Source organism: Pristiophorus japonicus, chromosome 12 (assembly GCF_044704955.1).
Source record: "Pristiophorus japonicus isolate sPriJap1 chromosome 12, sPriJap1.hap1, whole genome shotgun sequence".
Taxonomy (NCBI): Eukaryota; Metazoa; Chordata; class Chondrichthyes; family Pristiophoridae; genus Pristiophorus; species Pristiophorus japonicus.
The window spans coordinates 200,816,261-200,833,726 of NC_091988.1; the positions used below are offsets into that span (position 1 = coordinate 200,816,261).

Genomic DNA, 17,466 nt, shown 5'->3' on the forward strand with positions numbered 1-17,466 from the left:
TAAGTTTTTAGATGCAAGGATGACTAACTGGTCAAAGATATTCCTCTGAATAATAACTGGACTTAGAATAATGGTTACAGCACAGAAGGAGGCCACTCAGTCTGTTCTGCTTGTGCCAGTATTCTGCAAGAGCACTTCAGCTAACCCACTCCCCTGCCCTTTCCCCATAGCCCTGCATTATTTTTCCTTCAGGTACTTATCCAATTCCTTTTTGAAAGCCACAATTGAATCTGTCTCCACCACCACCATTTCAGGCAGTGCATTCCATATCATAACCATTCGCTGCGTAAGAAAGTTTTTCCTCATGTTGCCTTTGGTTCTTCTGCCAGTCACCTTAAATCTGTGTCCACTGGTTCCCGTTGGCAGAAGGGTCGAGAACAGTTTCTCTGTCCAAACCTCTCTCAATTTTGAACATCTCCTCTCTACTTTCTCTGCTCTAAGGAGAACAACCTCAGCTTCTTTAGTCTATTCACGTAACTGAAGTCCCTCATTCCTGGAACCATTCTTGTAAATCCTGGAACCATTCTTGTAAATCTTTTCTGCACCCTCTAAGGCCTTCACAACCTTCCTAAAGTGTGGTGGCCAGAATTGCACACAATACTCCAGTTGAGGCCAAACCAGTGCTTTATAAAGGTGGTTCATAACTTCCTTGCTTTTGTACTCTGCCTCTATATATGAAGCCCTGGATCTCAGATGCTTTTTTTAAACTGCTTTTTCAACCTGCCTTGCCACCTTCAACGATTTGTGCACATGTACACTTTAGTAAAATATTAGTGAGACTATTTATTAAAAATAACTTCCATACATTGAATTTAGAAATGGCAATTATTTTATTAAAAATTACTGTCACTGAAAAAAAAAATCTGCATTTTATATAGCACCTTTCACATCCTCAGGACGTCCAAAAGTGCTTTAGACCTAATTAAGTACTTACATTGCAGGTGAACACAACAGTCAATTTGTCACAAGGTGTCTCAAACAACGATGTGATAATGAGCAGATAATCTGATTTGATGGTGTTGGTTCCTCTAACGTTCATCACTCCTCCATTGGCAGCCGTGGCTTCAGTTGCCTAGGCCCCAAACTCTGGAATACCCTCTCTAAGACTCTCTGCCTCTTTATATCTCCTCCTTCAAGATGCTCCTTAAAACCTACCTCTTTGGCCAAGCTTTTAGTTCCCCTCCTAATATGTCCTCCTTTGGATCGGTGTTAATTTTTCTATTATGCTCCGGTGAAGCACCTTGGGATGTTTTACTGTGTTAAAGGCACTACATAAATAAAAGTTGTTGTTAGTTGAGTGATAAATGGTGGCCAGGGGGCTGCAAGGACTCTTCTAATAGCGCCACTGGATCTTATACATGTGTGTGAACAGGAGGGCACGGCCTTGGTTTGACATCTCAGAAAAACACCTGTGACAGTGCAGCACTCCCATGGTACTGCAGTAAAGTCACACTACGTTGTGTACTGAAGTCCTGAAGAGGGGTGCCATTTTGAGCGAGTTAGTACAATTTAAAATCTCTAGTCAGATGATCCTTCGGTTCCCAGTGAGAGTTCGAACTCCAGAAAGAAAGCAGTTTTGTTCCTTGTCAATCTTGTAAAAATGGACTACAAATCCAGAAAATATAAGTAATCTCGGGCTGTGTAGTCCAAGGACTTGGGAAGTCAGAGATAGAAAAGAAATGATAAAGAATGAACAGGAGATGAGGGAGAGGAAACATAGAAAAGAGAATGAGAAGAAAGCAGCAACAATAAATTTCAGATATATAATTTTAACGTTCCTGCATATTAAAAAGACATTGGGGCAGAAATTGTGGTCTCCGCAATGGCATACTCCATTTCAAAGGCTTTGGAAGTTCCTAATTTCTGCATGCACTTACGGAACTTGCAATCAAGATACACTTGACATATCATCTGAACTGCCTCAAAAATTAGTACTGCTAGCACAGAGTTAGGTAATTTTCCCAACAACTGCCCACTCTTACAGCTGGTAAAAGCAGGAGTCGGCCACCTGGCCCCTCGAGCCTGTCCTGCCATTTATAAAGATCAGGGCTGATCTGATCATGGACTCAGCTCCACTTCCCTGTCTGCTCCCCATAATCCTTTATTCCCTTATCGCTCAAAAATCTGTCTATCTCTGCCTTAAATATATTCAATAACCCAGCCTCCACAGCCCTCTGAGAAGAAATTCCTCCTCCTCTCAGTTTTAAATGGGCGGTCCCTTATTCTGAGACTATGTCCCCTAGTTTTAGTTTCCCCTATGAGTGGAAATATCCTCTCTGCATCCACCTTGTCGAGCCCCCTCATTATATTATATGTTTCGATATGATCATCTCTCATTCTTCTGAACTCCAACCTACTCAACCTATCTTCATAAGTCAACCCCCTCATCTCCGGAATCAACCTAGTGAACCTTCTCTGTACAGCCTCCAATGCAAGTATATCCTTCCTCCACGTAAGGGTTTAAATAAGACATTTTTAAATCCAAAATTATGCAAATAGACTTTAAATCGGTTTATGCTACTATTGGTGTGGATTAAGATGTTTAAAATTATTTATCAAAAAAATGACATTTTTAATTGAGGTTGGTGCAATGAAGGAACTTATGAATTAAATTGTAATTCAGTACATTTATAATTAATTGAGGATTCCAATGCATATCATTGGGGGATTCCCTTTGTAAATGATTGCAATGCGATCCTCCTTTCCCATTGGAAGACTGGGCCCATGTGATCCCAAGGTTGCTTCTGAACTGCCTGGGATCCCTGGGCCTTTAGGCTGCCGTTCGCCTGGAGACCCGAACTCTTGGCAGCCTGGGCGCCTGGAGGTAAATTCATAAATGTTTTACAGGTCAGTATGCCTCCGACCGCAATTTCTAGGTGATTGTGTAGAGAGTGCTGCATTGCCCGTTCCTTGCGTTTGCAGTGAAATCTGTTCTCTTACCTGACTGACAAGGTAAATAGTATACCATTCCACTACTCACCTTGATAGGAGTTCCAATTTAGGGTTGCCAACTGTTGTGTATGCAACAACTGTTAAACTGAGTATTGTTTAACTCCAAAAGGTATAACCTTGGCTCTGCTTTATTAAGGCCCAAAGTGACTAATATACAAAATGGCTGGCCTTTTATACTTGGGCTGCATACACGCGCGTGCAGCACAATGGCCTCCAATAGTGACGCCATCTAGTGGCTAGTGATCCCAAAAGTACATCCATGACCATAACCCCCTCAGATATTAACACAATCTTTCACAAACGGAGACAGTCTGGTGTTTTACGCTCCCAGGTTGACCATCTCAGTTCAACTCCAGCCTTGGGTGAGTGTTCAGAGTCTGTTGTGACTGGTGGCTGACCTGGTGGGAGTGGCAATGGCCATGTCAGGAAAGTCCATTTTCATTGAACATGTCAGTGATTGAAAGTCCCAATTCACTGATGACCACTGAGTCCTCTGATGACTGGGGGTAGGTTGGTTGGTCGTCGATTGTCTCTTCTTCCTACTGCTTCGGTTTGTCTGTGTGCTGCAGCTTTGTCTGATCCATATGTTTCCTGCATGTTTGCCCATTTTTGAGCTTGACAAATACTCTGGCCCTCCTTGGCCATGACAGTAACAGTACCAGCGATCCACTTGGGACCCTGACCATAATTCAGAACATATACAGGATCATTTACAGAAATATCGCGTGACACAGCTGCGGGATCGTGATACCCTTACTGACATTGTATTCTATATTCAACATGATTATTCAAGTCAGGATGTACAAGAGGTAGCTTGGTCTTAAAATCCCTCTTCATCATTAGTTCAGCAGGCGAGACCCCGGTAAGCGTGTGGTCTTGTCCTGTAACTAAGCATTATGCATGGCAGGCATGTGACCTTTGGGTTACTCGCTTCATACTCTGCTTTATCATTTGGACAGCACGTTCTGCTTGCCCATTGGATACAGGTTTGAACGGTGTTTGATACCATTGAGTTTCATGAACTCTTGAAACTCCTGACTGGTGAAGCACGATCTGTTGTTGCTAACAATGATGTCAGGCAGACCATGTGTCGCGAACGTGACACTGAGATTCTCAATGGTAGCTGTGGATGTGCTGGATGACATGATTATACACTCTATTCACTTCGAATATGCATCCACCACAACTAAAAACAGCTTCCTCAGGAAGGGACCTGCAAAGTCTATGTGGATCCTGGACCATGGTTTGGACGGCCACGATCACAAACTTGGCAGTGATTCCGCTGGTGCTTTGCTGAGCTGCATGCAAGTGTTGCACTGATAGAAACATAGAAACATAGAAAATAGGTGCAGGAGCAGGCCATTCAGCCCTTCCAGCCTGCACCGCCATTCAATGAGTTCATGGCTGAACATGAAACTTCAGTACCCCCTTCCTGCTTTCTCGCCATAACCCTTGATCCCCCGAGTAGTAAGGACTTCATCTAACTCCCTTTTGAATATATTTAGTGAATTGGCCTCAACTACTTTCTGTGGTAGAGAATTCCACAGGTTCACCACTCTCTGGGTGAAGAAGTTTCTCCTCATCTCGGTCCTAAATGGCTTACCCCTTATCCTCAGACTGTGACCCCTGGTTCTGGACTTCCCCAACATTGGGAACATTCTTTCTGCATCTAACCTGTCTAAACACGTCAGAATTTTAAACGTTTCTATGAGGCCCCCTCTCATTCTTCTGAACTCCAGTGAATACAAGCCCAGTTGATCCAATCTTTCTTGATAGGTCAGTCCCGCCATCCCGGGAATCAGTCTGGTGAACCTTCGCTGCACTCCCTCAATAGCAAGAATGTCCTTCCTCAAGTTAGGAGACCAAAACTGTACACAATACTCCAGGTGTGGCCTCACCTGATCATCAGGATACACACCTGATTCCAGCTCAGAGTCAATGCCTGGCCACCTGGCGATGGCTTTCATCATTACATTGCCGGGATGTATGCTATGTAGCTCACGTACAAATTTCTCTCTCTTGGGCATAACAACACGATTGCCCCACAGTATACAGGCCGACTGAATAGACAGTTCGTCTTTGCGACGAATGTAAGGTTTGGTCTCCTCGCACATTTGCTTTGGGATGGCAGACCAATTATCTTTGAGGATGTAACACTTCACCACCGATAAAACCGGGTCCTTGCTGGTCCAGGTCTTAACTTGTTGAGCCACGACAGGGAGTCCTTCACTCTCAAAAGCATCCATAACTAACAATAGGTCCGCCGGATGTGGTGTTTCCACCTCCAATGTGGGCAATGGCAGATGGCTCAAAGCATCGACACAATCCTCGGTGCCAGGTCTATGGCGAATGACATAATCATAAGTGGATAATGTCAGCGGCCACCTCTGGATAAGGAATGAAGCATTGGTATTGACCTTCGTTTTCGGAGAACAGTGAAATGAGCAGCTTGTGATCGGTTTCCAATTCAAACCGAAGACCAAACAAGTACTGATGCATCTTTTTTACCCCATACACACAGGCGAGTGCTTCCTTCTCTACCATGCTGTAGGCTCTTTCCGCTTCAGACAAACTTTTTGAAGCATACGCGACTGGTTGAAGTTTACCCGACTCATTAGCTTGTTGGAGTACGCAACCAATTCCATATGACGAAGCATCACAGGCCAATACTAAACATTTACATGGGTCATAATGTACCAGCAGCTTGTTAGAGCAAAGCAGATTAGTGACTTTCTCAAAAGCTCTGTCTTGAGACGCACCCCACACCCAGTTGTCGCCTTTTCTTAGCAGCATGTGCAGTGGTTCTAATAAGGTGCTCAATTTAGGTAGGAAGTTACCGAAGTAGTTGAGTAGACCCAGGGACGAACGCAGCTCTGTCACATTCTGCGGCTTGGGTGCATTCTTGATGGCCTTTGTTTTCGCGTCCGTGGGCCTGATGCCGTCAGCAGCAATTTTCCTCCCCAGGAATTCGACCTCTGGTGCCATGAAGATGCACTTCGAGCGTTTCAGTCTGAGTCCCACTTTGTCCAGACGATGTAGAACCGCTTCCAAGTTGTTCAGATGTTCCTCGGAGTCACGACGTGTGATCAGGATGTCATCTTGGAACACAACAGTTCTGGGAACGGACTTCAGTAGACTTTCCATGTTCCTCTGAAATATTACTGCAGCCGAGCGAATTCCAAAAGGGCACTGGTGATAAATAAACAGTCCTTTATGCGTGTTAATGCACGTAAGTCTCTTCAACATCTCAACCAGCTCCTGTGTCATGTAGGCCGACGTCAAGTCCAGTTTGGTGAATGACTTCCCCCCGGCTAGCGTTGCAAACAAGTCATCAGCCTTCGGTAATGGGTACTGATCCTGTTTCAAAACCCTGTTGATCGTAGCCTTGTAGTGGTCATCCCACTGCAAAACAGATACACTGCTTTGAGTGCTGTTGAGGGGGATGACTCATCAGGAGAGGGCAGCAGCAGCCAAGTTCATGGCACCGTGGCTGGCTCTGTTGCACAGGAGGGCAGGAAAAAGAGTGGGCGAGCGATAGTGATAGGGGATTCAATTGTAAGGGGAATAGATAGGCGTTTCTGCGGCCGCAACCGAGACTCCAGGATGGTATGTTGCCTCCCTGGTGCAAGGGTCAAGGATGTCTCGGAGCGGGTGCAGGACATTCTAAAAAGGGAGGGAGAACAGCCAGTTGTCGTGGTGCACGTTGGTATCAATGACATAGGTAAAAAAAAGGGATGAGGTCCTACGAAATGAATTTAAGGAGCTAGGAGCTAAATTAAAAAGTAGGACCTCAAAAGTAGTAATCTCGGGATTGCTACCAGTGCCACGTGCTAGTCAGAGTAGGAATCGCAGGATAGCTCAGATGAATACGTGGCTTGAGCAATGGTGCAGCAGGGAGGGATTCAAATTCCTGGGGCATTGGAACCGGTTCTGGGGGAGGTGGGACCAGTACAAACCGGACGGTCTGCACCTGGGCAGAATCGGAACCAATGTCCTCGGGGGAGTGTTTGCTAGTGCTGTTGGGGAGGAGTTAAACTAATATGGCAGGGGGATGGGAACCAATGCAGGGAGATAGAGGGAAACAAAAAGGAGGCAAAAACAAAAGACAGAAAGGAGGAGATGAGGAAAAGTGGAGGGCAGAGAAACCCAAGGCAAAGAACAAAAAGGGCCATTGTACAGCAAAATTCTAAAAGGACAGAGGGTGTTAAAAAAACAAGCCTAAAGGCTTTGTGTCTTAATGCAAGGAGTATCCGCAATAAGGTGGATGAATTAACTGTGCAAATAGATGTTAACAAATATGATGTGATTGGGATTACGGAGACGTGGCTCCAGGATGATCAGGGCTGGGAACTCAATATCCAGGGGTATTCAACATTCAGGAAGGATAGAATAAAAGGAAAAGGAGGTGGGGTAGCATTGCTGGTTAAGGAGGAGATTAAGGCAATAGTTAGGAAGGACATTAGCTTGGATGATGTGGAATCTATATGGGTAGAGCTGCAGAACACCAAAGGGCAAAAAACGTTAGTGGGAGTTGTGTACAGACCTCCAAACAGTAGTAGTGATGTTGGGGAGGGCATCAAACATGAAATTAGGGGTGCATGCAATAAAGGTGCAGCAGTTATAATGGGTGACTTTAATATGCACATAGATTGGGCTAACCAAACTGGAAGCAATACGGTGGAGGAGGATTTCCTGGAGTGCATAAGGGATGGTTTTTTAGACCAATATGTCGAGGAACCAACTAGGGGGGAGGCCATCTTAGACTGGGTGTTATGTAATGAGAGGATTAATTAGCAATCTCGTTGTGCGAGGCCCCTTGGGGAAGAGTGACCATAATATGGTGGAATTCTGCATTGGGATGGAGAATGAAACAGTTAATTCAGAGACCATGGTCCAGAACTTAAAGAAGGCTAACTTTGAAGGTATGAGGCGTGAATTGGCTGGGATGGATTGGCGAATGATACTTAAGGGGTTGACTGTGGATGGGCAATGGCAGACGTTTAGAGACCGCATGGATGAACTACAACAATTGTACATTCCTGTCTGGCATAAAAATAAAAAAGGGAAGGTGGCTCAACCGTGGCCATCAAGGGAAATCAGGGATAGTATTAAAGCCAAGGAAGTGGCATACAAATTGGCCAGAAATAGCAGCGAACCTGGGGACTGGGAGAAATTTAGAACTCAGCAGAGGAGGACAAAGGGTTTGATTAGGGCAGGGAAAATGGAGTATGAGAAGAAGCTTGCAGGGAACATTAAGACGGATTGCAAAAGTTTCTATAGATATGTAAAGAGAAAAAGGTTAGTAAAGACAAACGTAGGTCCCCTGCAGTCAGAATCAGGGGAAGTCATAACGGGGAACAAAGAAATGGCGGACCAATTGAACAAGTACTTTGGTTCGGTATTCACGAAGGAGGACACGAACAACCTTCCGTTTATAAAAGGGGTCGGGGGGTCTAGTAAGGAGGAGGAACTGAGGGAAATCCTTATTAGCCGGGAAATTGTGTTGGGGAAATTGATGGAATTGAAGGCCGATAAATCCCCAGGGCCTGATGGACTGCATCCCAGAGTACTTAAGGAGGTGGCCTTGGAAATAGTGGATGTGTTGACAGTCATTTTCCAACATTCCATTGACTCTGGATCAGTTCCTATGGAGTGGAGGGTAGCCAATGTAACCCCACTTTTTAAAAAAGGAGGGAGAGAGAAAACAGGGAATTATAGACCGGTCAGCCTGACATCGGTAGTGGGTAAAATGATGGAATCAATTATTAAGGATGTCATAGCAGTGCATTTGGAAAGAGGTGACATGATAGGTCCAAGTCAGCATGGATTTGTGAAAGGGAAATCATGCTTGACAAATCTTCTGGAATTTTTTGAGGATGTTTCCAGTAGAGTGGATAAGGGAGAACCAGTTGATGTGGTATATTTGGACTTTCAGAAGGCGTTCGACAAGGTCCCACACAAGAGATTGATGTGCAAAGTTAGAGCACATGGGATTGGGGGTAGTATACTGACATGGATTGAGAACTGGTTGTCAGACAGGAAGCAAAGAGTAGGAGTAAATGGGTACTTTTCAGAATGGCAGGCAGTGACTAGTGGGGTACCGCAAGGTTCTGTGCTGGGGCCCCAGCTGTTTACACTGTACATTAATGATTTAGATGAGGGGATTAAATGTAGTATCTCCAAATTTGCGGATGACACTAAGTTGGGTGGCCGTGTGAGCTGCGAGGAGGATGCTGTGAGGCTGCAGAGCGACTTGGATAGGTTAGGTGAGTGGGCAAATGCATGGCAGATGAAGTATAATGTGGATAAATGTGAGGTTATCCACTTTGGTGGTAAAAACAGAGAGACAGACTATTATCTGAATGGTGACAGATTAGGAAAAGGGGAGGTGCAAAGAGACCTGGGTGTCATGGTACATCAGTCATTGAAGGTTGGCATGCAGGTACAGCAGGCGGTTAAGAAAGCAAATGGCATGTTGGCCTTCATAGCAAGGGGATTTGAGTACAGGGGCAGGGAGGTGTTGCTACAGTTGTACAGGGCATTGGTGATGCCACACCTGGAGTATTGTGTACAGTTTTGGTCTCCTAACTTGAGGAAGGACATTCTTGCTATTGAGGGAGTGCAGCGAAGGTTCACCAGACTGATTCCCGGGATGGCGGGACTGACCTATCAAGAAAGACTGGATCAACTGGGCTTGTATTCACTGGAGTTCAGAAGAATGAGAGGGGACCTCATAGAAACATTTAAAATTCTGACGGGGTTAGACAGGTTAGATGCAGGAAGAATGTTCCCAATGTTGGGGAAGTCCAGAACCAGAGGTCACAGTCTAAGGATAAGGGGTAAGCCATTTAGGACCGAGATGCGGAGGAACTTCTTCACCCAGAGAGTGGTGAACCTGTGGAATTCTCTACCACAGAAAGTTGTTGAGGCCAATTCACTAAATATATTCAAAAACGAGTTAGATGAGGTCCTTACTACTAGGGGGATCAACGGCTATGGCGAGAAAGCAGGAATGGGGTACTGAAGTTGAATGTTCAGCCATGAACTCATTGAATGGCGGTGCAGGCTAGAAGGGCCGAATGGCCTACTCCTGCACCTATTTTCTATGTTTCTATGTTTCTATGTAGTCTCCAGATTCTGACTGTGCCATCACTTTTCAGCGCAAGAACAATGGGGTTGGCCCATTCATTAAATTCAACCGGTGATATGATCCCTTCACGCTGGAGTCTGTCCAGTTCGATTTCGATCTCCCTCATCATATACAGAACTGCCCGAGCTTTATGGTGGACGGGTCTTGCATCCGAGTCCACGTGGATCTGCACTTTGGCTCCCGTGAAGTTGTCGATACCTGGTTCGAACAGCGAGGGGAACTTGCTCAGTACTTGGGCACATGTATCTTTCTCCAACGACAACGCCTTGATGTCGTTCCAATCACATCTGATTTTTTCAAGACAGTTCCTGTCGAACAGTGTTGAGCCATTGCCTGGAACAATCCATAGCGGTAACTCGTGGACCGCACCATCATACAACACTTTAATTGTGACACTGCCAATCACCGTTATGAGTTCTTTGGTATACGTGCCAAACTTGGCATTGACTGGACTCAGCTTGGGCCTCACAGCCTTAGTATCCCACAGCTTGTCAAATGCCCTCTGGTTCATTATCGATTGACTCGTCCCCGTGTCCAGTTCCATCGATACCAGCACCCCATTAAATTTCACGTTGATCATTATTGGTTTGCTCTTAGTTAGGAACGAGTACAGTCCATTTACTTCCTCCTCTGGTATCTCGGATTGCGTATCCGAATCCGTGCTAGTCTGACCATCATCCTCCACGTGGTGTGTTGCAGCACGCTTGCTCATCTGCGGACACTTGTGCTGGAGATGCCCTACTCTCAGACAGCATTTGCAACTATGTTGCTTAAATCGGCACTGCTGGTGCCGGTGATTTCCCCCACAACGCCAACACGGATGTATTCCCGCTGGCGGACTTTGGGCAGCCACAGGTTTCACGTACGCCGTCGGGTAGGCCCTGCCATGTGCCGCTCTGCCGAACGCCGAATCAACCACATTTACAGTACTTGCCGAGTTTCGATTTTTCACTGATATCTTCTTTAGATTGTTATCTATCGTCATACATGACTGAGCGATCGTGACAGCCCTGTTCAAGTCCAACGTCTCCACCGCCAGTAGTTTATGCAAGATCACCTCGTGGTTAATGCTGATTACAAAGAAGTCCCGCAGCATGTCTGCCAACACAGCCCCGAACTTGCATGGTCCAGTTAGACAGCTCAGGTCGGCAACGAAATCCGCTGCATTCTGGCCCTCTGAGTGAACGTGCGTGTAAAATCTGTATCTCGAGATGATGATGCCTTCGTCTGGCTTAAGATGGTCCTGTACCAGTGTACACAATTCTTCATACATCTTCTCTGTTGGACTCACAGGCAGAAGTAGATTCTTTATCAGACTATAAATTTTTGGACTACAAACCGTGAGGAACAGCGCCCGGCGCCGAGCTGCGTCACCGACCTCCTCCATTTTGTTGGCCACGAAGAACTGGCTCAAACGCCTCACAAAGTCTGCCCAATCTTCTCCTTCCACAAATCGCTCCAACAATCCAATTGTGCTCATTTTTGCATGCAAAGGTTCTTGTTGCCTCATCACCAAATGTTGTGTGTGCAATAACTGTTAGACTGAGTACTGTTTAACTCCAAGAGGAATAACCTTGGCTCTACTTTATTAAGGCCCAAAGTGACTAATATACAAAATGGCTGACCTTTTATACTTGGCCTCCAACAGTGATGCCATCTAGTGGCTAGTGATCCCAAAAGTACATACATGACATCAACCCTCCAAAATTGGCCTCGAGTCTGAAGCAAGTAAAGGTTCATCTCCAGGACACTGCTGCAAGCAACACCCAGAGAAAAATCACAGGGGCATTAAAAAAAAATCTCCTAACAGTTTTGTTTATTAGTTATAAAACATATTGCAGATGGAAATAAAATGCTGTTTGGCTGGGCGAGGTGGGAGGTCACTCGATGAAACCTCCAGGAATGTGGTCCAACCAGAGTTGCCAACCCTAGTTTAAACTCCAATACAAAGCAAACGCAATCTCCATGTTTTACATGGAGGAGTAGATGCCTGCAAATATTGTTTACTCACCAGGTGGTAGCCGGTCCACGGGACCCCAGTCTCACTGAGGGAAGATTCCCCAGGTGTTATAGACACATTCCGAGTGCATGAGTGACAGCGGGTCCACCCTAACCAATCCCAGGATCTGCTTCTCAATCAATTTCTTCCTGCTTCCTCCTCGCACTTTGTTGGGGGATCCGCCTGCTAACATCGATATTTCCAGGCATTACTCTTGAGTTCGAGTCCCTGAGCGGAAGGTTCAGCTCGTTTGATCTTCATTACTTTAATAAGGTATATCTCTGAGGTAAGGATTCAGTTTTCCCGTCTCTTTGATCACGTTTATTGTTTTACAAAAATCGCTGTGAACAGGGTTTTGTATTGACGTCCTTCTTTTGACGAATTCATTTCTGGATGTCCATTCCCACCCAACATCGAGCAAAAATGTGTTTTCTATAAATGTGGAATCATATCTGAAGTAATAAAGGGGTGCTCCGCATTGACCAACGAGTTTGTGGCACACATTGTTTTTATCTTAATATGAAAATTAGCAGCTTCAGGGAATCTGGGTGTAAAATTTCCTCCTAAAGTTGGTTAGTTTAAATGACTCATACTGAACTATTTATTACGGGTGTGCACTGTTTGTCAAAGCCTTGACACAACAATGTATCCTCAAGTCACTCGCTTTCTTGTTGTAACTGAAGTTAGGTCGTCCCTTTCTGGTCTATTAACAGCCTGTCCCTCTTTAAACAGCACCAACCCTGCTCTTTAAACTTGGTCTTGTAGGAATCCAGCTGACCCATTGAAATAAAGCAAAGCTGATTCTGATCCCGGCCTCCGCCCAACACACATACACACACACAGGCATTTCACAGGAGTTTATGCAGACTAGCAAAGGAACAGGTGCAGAAAACCTGCCTGATTTCCCCCTCCCCCAACCTTTCTCAATATGTTTGGTGAGGCTAATTGTCGCACCCCATACTGCCATCCTGGGTGAGGCTCTAGCTCAGACTGGGGATCAAACCTGGTTGCTTCCTGGCATAGTACCAGGCATTACATTTACAAACGAGCTATTGTGTGTGGATGTTATAAATAGTGTATTATTTCTAATAGGAACATAGGAGCAGGAGTAGACCATTAAGTCCCGCGAGCATATTCTGCCATTCAGTGAGATCGTGGCTGATCTGTATCTTATCTCTATACACTCGCCTTGGCGCCATATCATTTTATACCCTTGTCCAGCACAAATCTTTTGATCTCAGATTTAAAATTATTAATTGAACTAGCATCGACTGCTTTTTGTGGGAGAGAGTTCCACATGGTAGCATAGTGGTAATGTTACTGGACTAATAATCCAGAGGCCTAGACTAATGATCCAGAGACATGAGTTCAAATCCCACCACAGTAGCTGGGGAATTTAAGTTCAGTTAATTAAATGAATCTGGAATTTAAAAAGTTAGTATCAGTAATGGTGACCACTACTGGATTGTCATAAAAACTCATATGGTTGACTAATGCCTTTTAGGGAAGGATTACTCAGTCTAGCCTATATGTGACTCCAGACCCACAGCAATGTGGTTAACTCTTAACTGCCCTCTGCAGTTCACCACCTCCTTCTCATGGGCAATTAGGGATGGGCCTTGTCAGTGACACCCACATCCCATGAACAAATCAAAAAAAAAATCACACCTTAAAATATAGAGAGGGAAAATGGGAGGTGGAGTAGCTGTACTTATTAGGGATAACATAATGGCAGTAAAAAAGATGACACAGCTATCAGCAAGACAAAAATAGAATCTATATGAATAGAGATAAAAGATAATAAAGGATCAATCACACTAATATGCGTAGTCGACAGACCACGTAATAGTGGAAGGGAGGTGTAGGAAGAAATATGCAGATAAATTAGGGAAATTAGTAAAAACATAGAATAATAATCATGGGGGATTTCAACTACCCTGATTATTAATTGGGTAGAAAAGGTAGGTTAAGGGAATAGAGTTCCTACAATGTGTACAGGACTCCTTTCTAACCCAATATATAAAAAGCCCAACAAGGGAGGATTCGCTATTGGATATGGTAATGGGGAATGAACCAGAGCAGATGAGAAGTAAAAGTAGGGGAACAGCTAGGCAATAGTGACCATAGTATAATACATTTTACGATGATAATTGAGAAGGACATAAGTAAAACGAAAACCAGGGAGGGATGGGAGAAAAGCTGATTTCGAGGGGCTGAGAATACAACTTTGTAAAATAAATTGGGCAACAATATTGGCAAACAACTATGTAAAACAACAATGGGAAACATTTAAAAAGGTGTTCAACAGAGTGCAGGAACAATATATTCCGCTAAAAGGAAAGAACAAACTAAACACTAATGAAACTCCATGGATGAATAAAGACATAAGAGAACAATTGAGGGTAAGGAAAGAGGCATACAATAAGTACATAGACAGCATGTTGAGAGAATACGAAGAGATTAGGAGAGAAGTAAAAAAAAAACAATAAGGCAAAGAGGAACTATGAAATTAAATTATCAAGGAACATAGACAAAATAGTAAAATATTTTACAGCCACATCAAGAAAAAAAGGAAGTTTGGGATGGGAATAGGGCCATTAAAGGATAGACAGGATATACCACAGGTAATGATAGGGAGATGGCAGAAATATTAAATCATTATTTTGTTTTGGTATTTACCAGGAAGATAGAACAGGTGGACGTGACATTGGATGATGAGATTAGTAATGAAATAAGTGCATTAAAATAAAAAGAGAGAATATATAAATAAACTAATCAAACTCAGAGAATAAAACCCCTTGTCCGGATGGATTGCATCCACGCATTTTAAAAGAATCTAGGGAAGAGATAGCAGAGGCATTACTACGCATATTTAATAATTCGTTAGAAAAAGTTGTAGTGCCAGAGGACTGGCGGATAGCTAATGTAATACCTATATTTAAGAAGGAGGACAGAACATGTCCAAGGAATTATAGACCAGTCAGCTTAACATCGGTGGTTGGAAAAATAAGGGAATGCCTACTTAAGGAGAGAATAGAAGAACATCTCGAAACAAAAAATATAATAATGAATAGTCAGCATGGATTTCAATAGGTAAAGTCTTGCTTGATCAACCTTTGAAGAGGTAACAGAGAGATTAGACAATGGTATTGAAGTAGATGTAATTCATCTAGATTTTCAAATGGCCTTTGATAAGGTACCCCCATAATAGACTGATGAACAAGGCCAGAGAATGCAAAGTCAGGGGACCAGTAGCAGAATGGTTAGCTGGCTTCAAGACAGAAAGCAGAGAATAAAAGGGTAGCTATTCACAGGGGCAGAAGGTGGGTAGTGTGTCCCATAGGATCAGTGCTGGGACCACTGCTGTTCACAATTTATAGTAACGATTTAGACTTTGGAATCGGAAACACAATTTCTAAATTTGCAGATGGACACCAAATTGGGGCCGATAGTCAATACTGAGGAGGACTGCAACAAATTACAGGAGGACATTAATAAGCTTTCAGAATGGACATATAATTGAAAAATGAAGTTCAACACAGATAAATGTGAGGTAGGAAGAATAGGGAGGTCACTTATTACTGGAAGGGTGCAAGTCTGGGTGGGATAGAGGAACAAAGGGATCTCAGAGTACAAATACACAAATAGCTAAAGGTTGTGACACAGGTTAGCAAGGGCATAAAAAAGCAAACCAGGCACAAGGGTTTATTTCTAGAGGTATAGAATTGAAAAATAGGGAAGTTATGCTAAACCTGTATCGAACCTTGGTTAGACCACACTTAGAGTACTGCGTACAGTTCTGGTCGCTATATTATAAAAAGAATATAGCGGCATTGGAGAGGATGCAGAAAAGATTTACAAGGGATGATACCTGAAATGCAAGGGTATACATATCAAAAAAGAATGAACAGACTGGGTCTCTTTTTTTCTCTTTTTTTAAAAAAAAGAAGGCTGAGCGGTGATCTAATGGAGGTCTTTAAAATTATGAAAGATTTTGATAATATACAGAGATAATGTGTCCACTTGTGGGAAAGAGCATAACTAGAGGCTATCAATATAAGATAGTCACCAAGAAATCCAACAGGAAATTCAGAAGAAATGTCTTTATTCAAAGAATAGTGAGAATGTGGAACTCACTACCACAGGGAGTAGTTGAAGCAAATAGTATTGTTGCATTTAAGGGGAGGCTAGACAAGCATATGAGGGAGAAGGAAATAGCGGGTTATGCTGATAGATTTAGATGAGGAAAGATAGGAGGAGGCTCGAGTAGAGCTAACTGTTGTTAATCCTATGTAATACTATATAATCCTCTATAATCGTTCTATATTCCAGGAAATAGAAGACTATTTTATGTAATCTCTCCTCATAATCTAACCCTTGGAACCATGGGCACATTCTGGTGTATCTGTGCTGCACTCCTAATGCTTAGGTTTGATTCCCCGAGAAACAATCCTGTGACCATTCCTTGTATTTTTTTTAATTTAGGGATGATCGGTGAGTTGTAAAGTCATTAAAATCATGCAGCACAGAAGCAGGCCATTCGGCCCATCGTGCCTGTGCCGGCCCTTTGAAAGAGCGATCCAATTAGTCCCACTTCCCTGCTCTTTCCCCAGAGCACTGCAAATTTTTACTTGTTGCCATATAGGAAATGTGGCAGCCATTTTGTGCACAGCAAGGTCCCACATTTGTGATAATGACCAGGTCATCTTAGATGCAATCCGACAGTGCAGCGCTCCCACAGTACTGCACTAGAGTGTCAGCCCAGATTTTGTGCTCACGTCGCTGGAGTAGGAATTGATGAGAAGATAAAAGGTGCTATATAAGTGCATGTCTTTCTATATCTCTAGGGATTAAATTTAGTTGAGCCACTGGATGGTGCAATAAATGAGGAACAACAATAGAACAGTGGTTCCCCACAAGAAAAATCATTAAATTACGCTTGATGGATTCCACTCATGTTGACCGTAACTGGGCATTGGGGGACATGCTGCCCTCTTACCCTCTAATCTAACCAATTGGATATAACTTGGGTTAAATGTTGAGCTCCATCTCCTTAACAGATCTAATGAGACACGGCAGCCTGGATTTTCTACTACCATTTGCCCATTTTTACTACCCCATATACACTGTAACCTGTCCATATACGCTGTAACCTGTCCACTGTAATCTGTCCATATACACAGTAACCTGTCCATGTACACTGTGACCAGTGCAGTGGGCTTATAATAGATGTCAGTGGAAAGCCCATCCCTGGAGATAGAGAGAAGGAACTCCAGAAAGGGAAGAGTCAGAGATGGATGATATAAAGTTAAGGGATGGAAATGAAATTCCCTAGATCAGAGTGAGACTGACACAGTCACCATAT

The 17,466-nt window shown here is 43.8% G+C and overlaps 1 protein-coding gene across 1 annotated transcript in view; it reads left to right on the forward strand.

Annotated features, from left to right (window-relative positions):
* The first annotated feature begins 12,186 nt into the window (after positions 1-12,186).
* The window catches only part of LOC139277656 (syntenin-1-like), a 43,711-nt gene continuing 38,431 nt past the window's right edge, over positions 12,187-17,466 (forward strand). The window contains exon 1 of the mRNA XM_070896414.1: positions 12,187-12,387. The gene's annotated coding sequence lies outside the window, so the exon portion shown is untranslated. The remainder of the gene's footprint in view (positions 12,388-17,466) is intronic.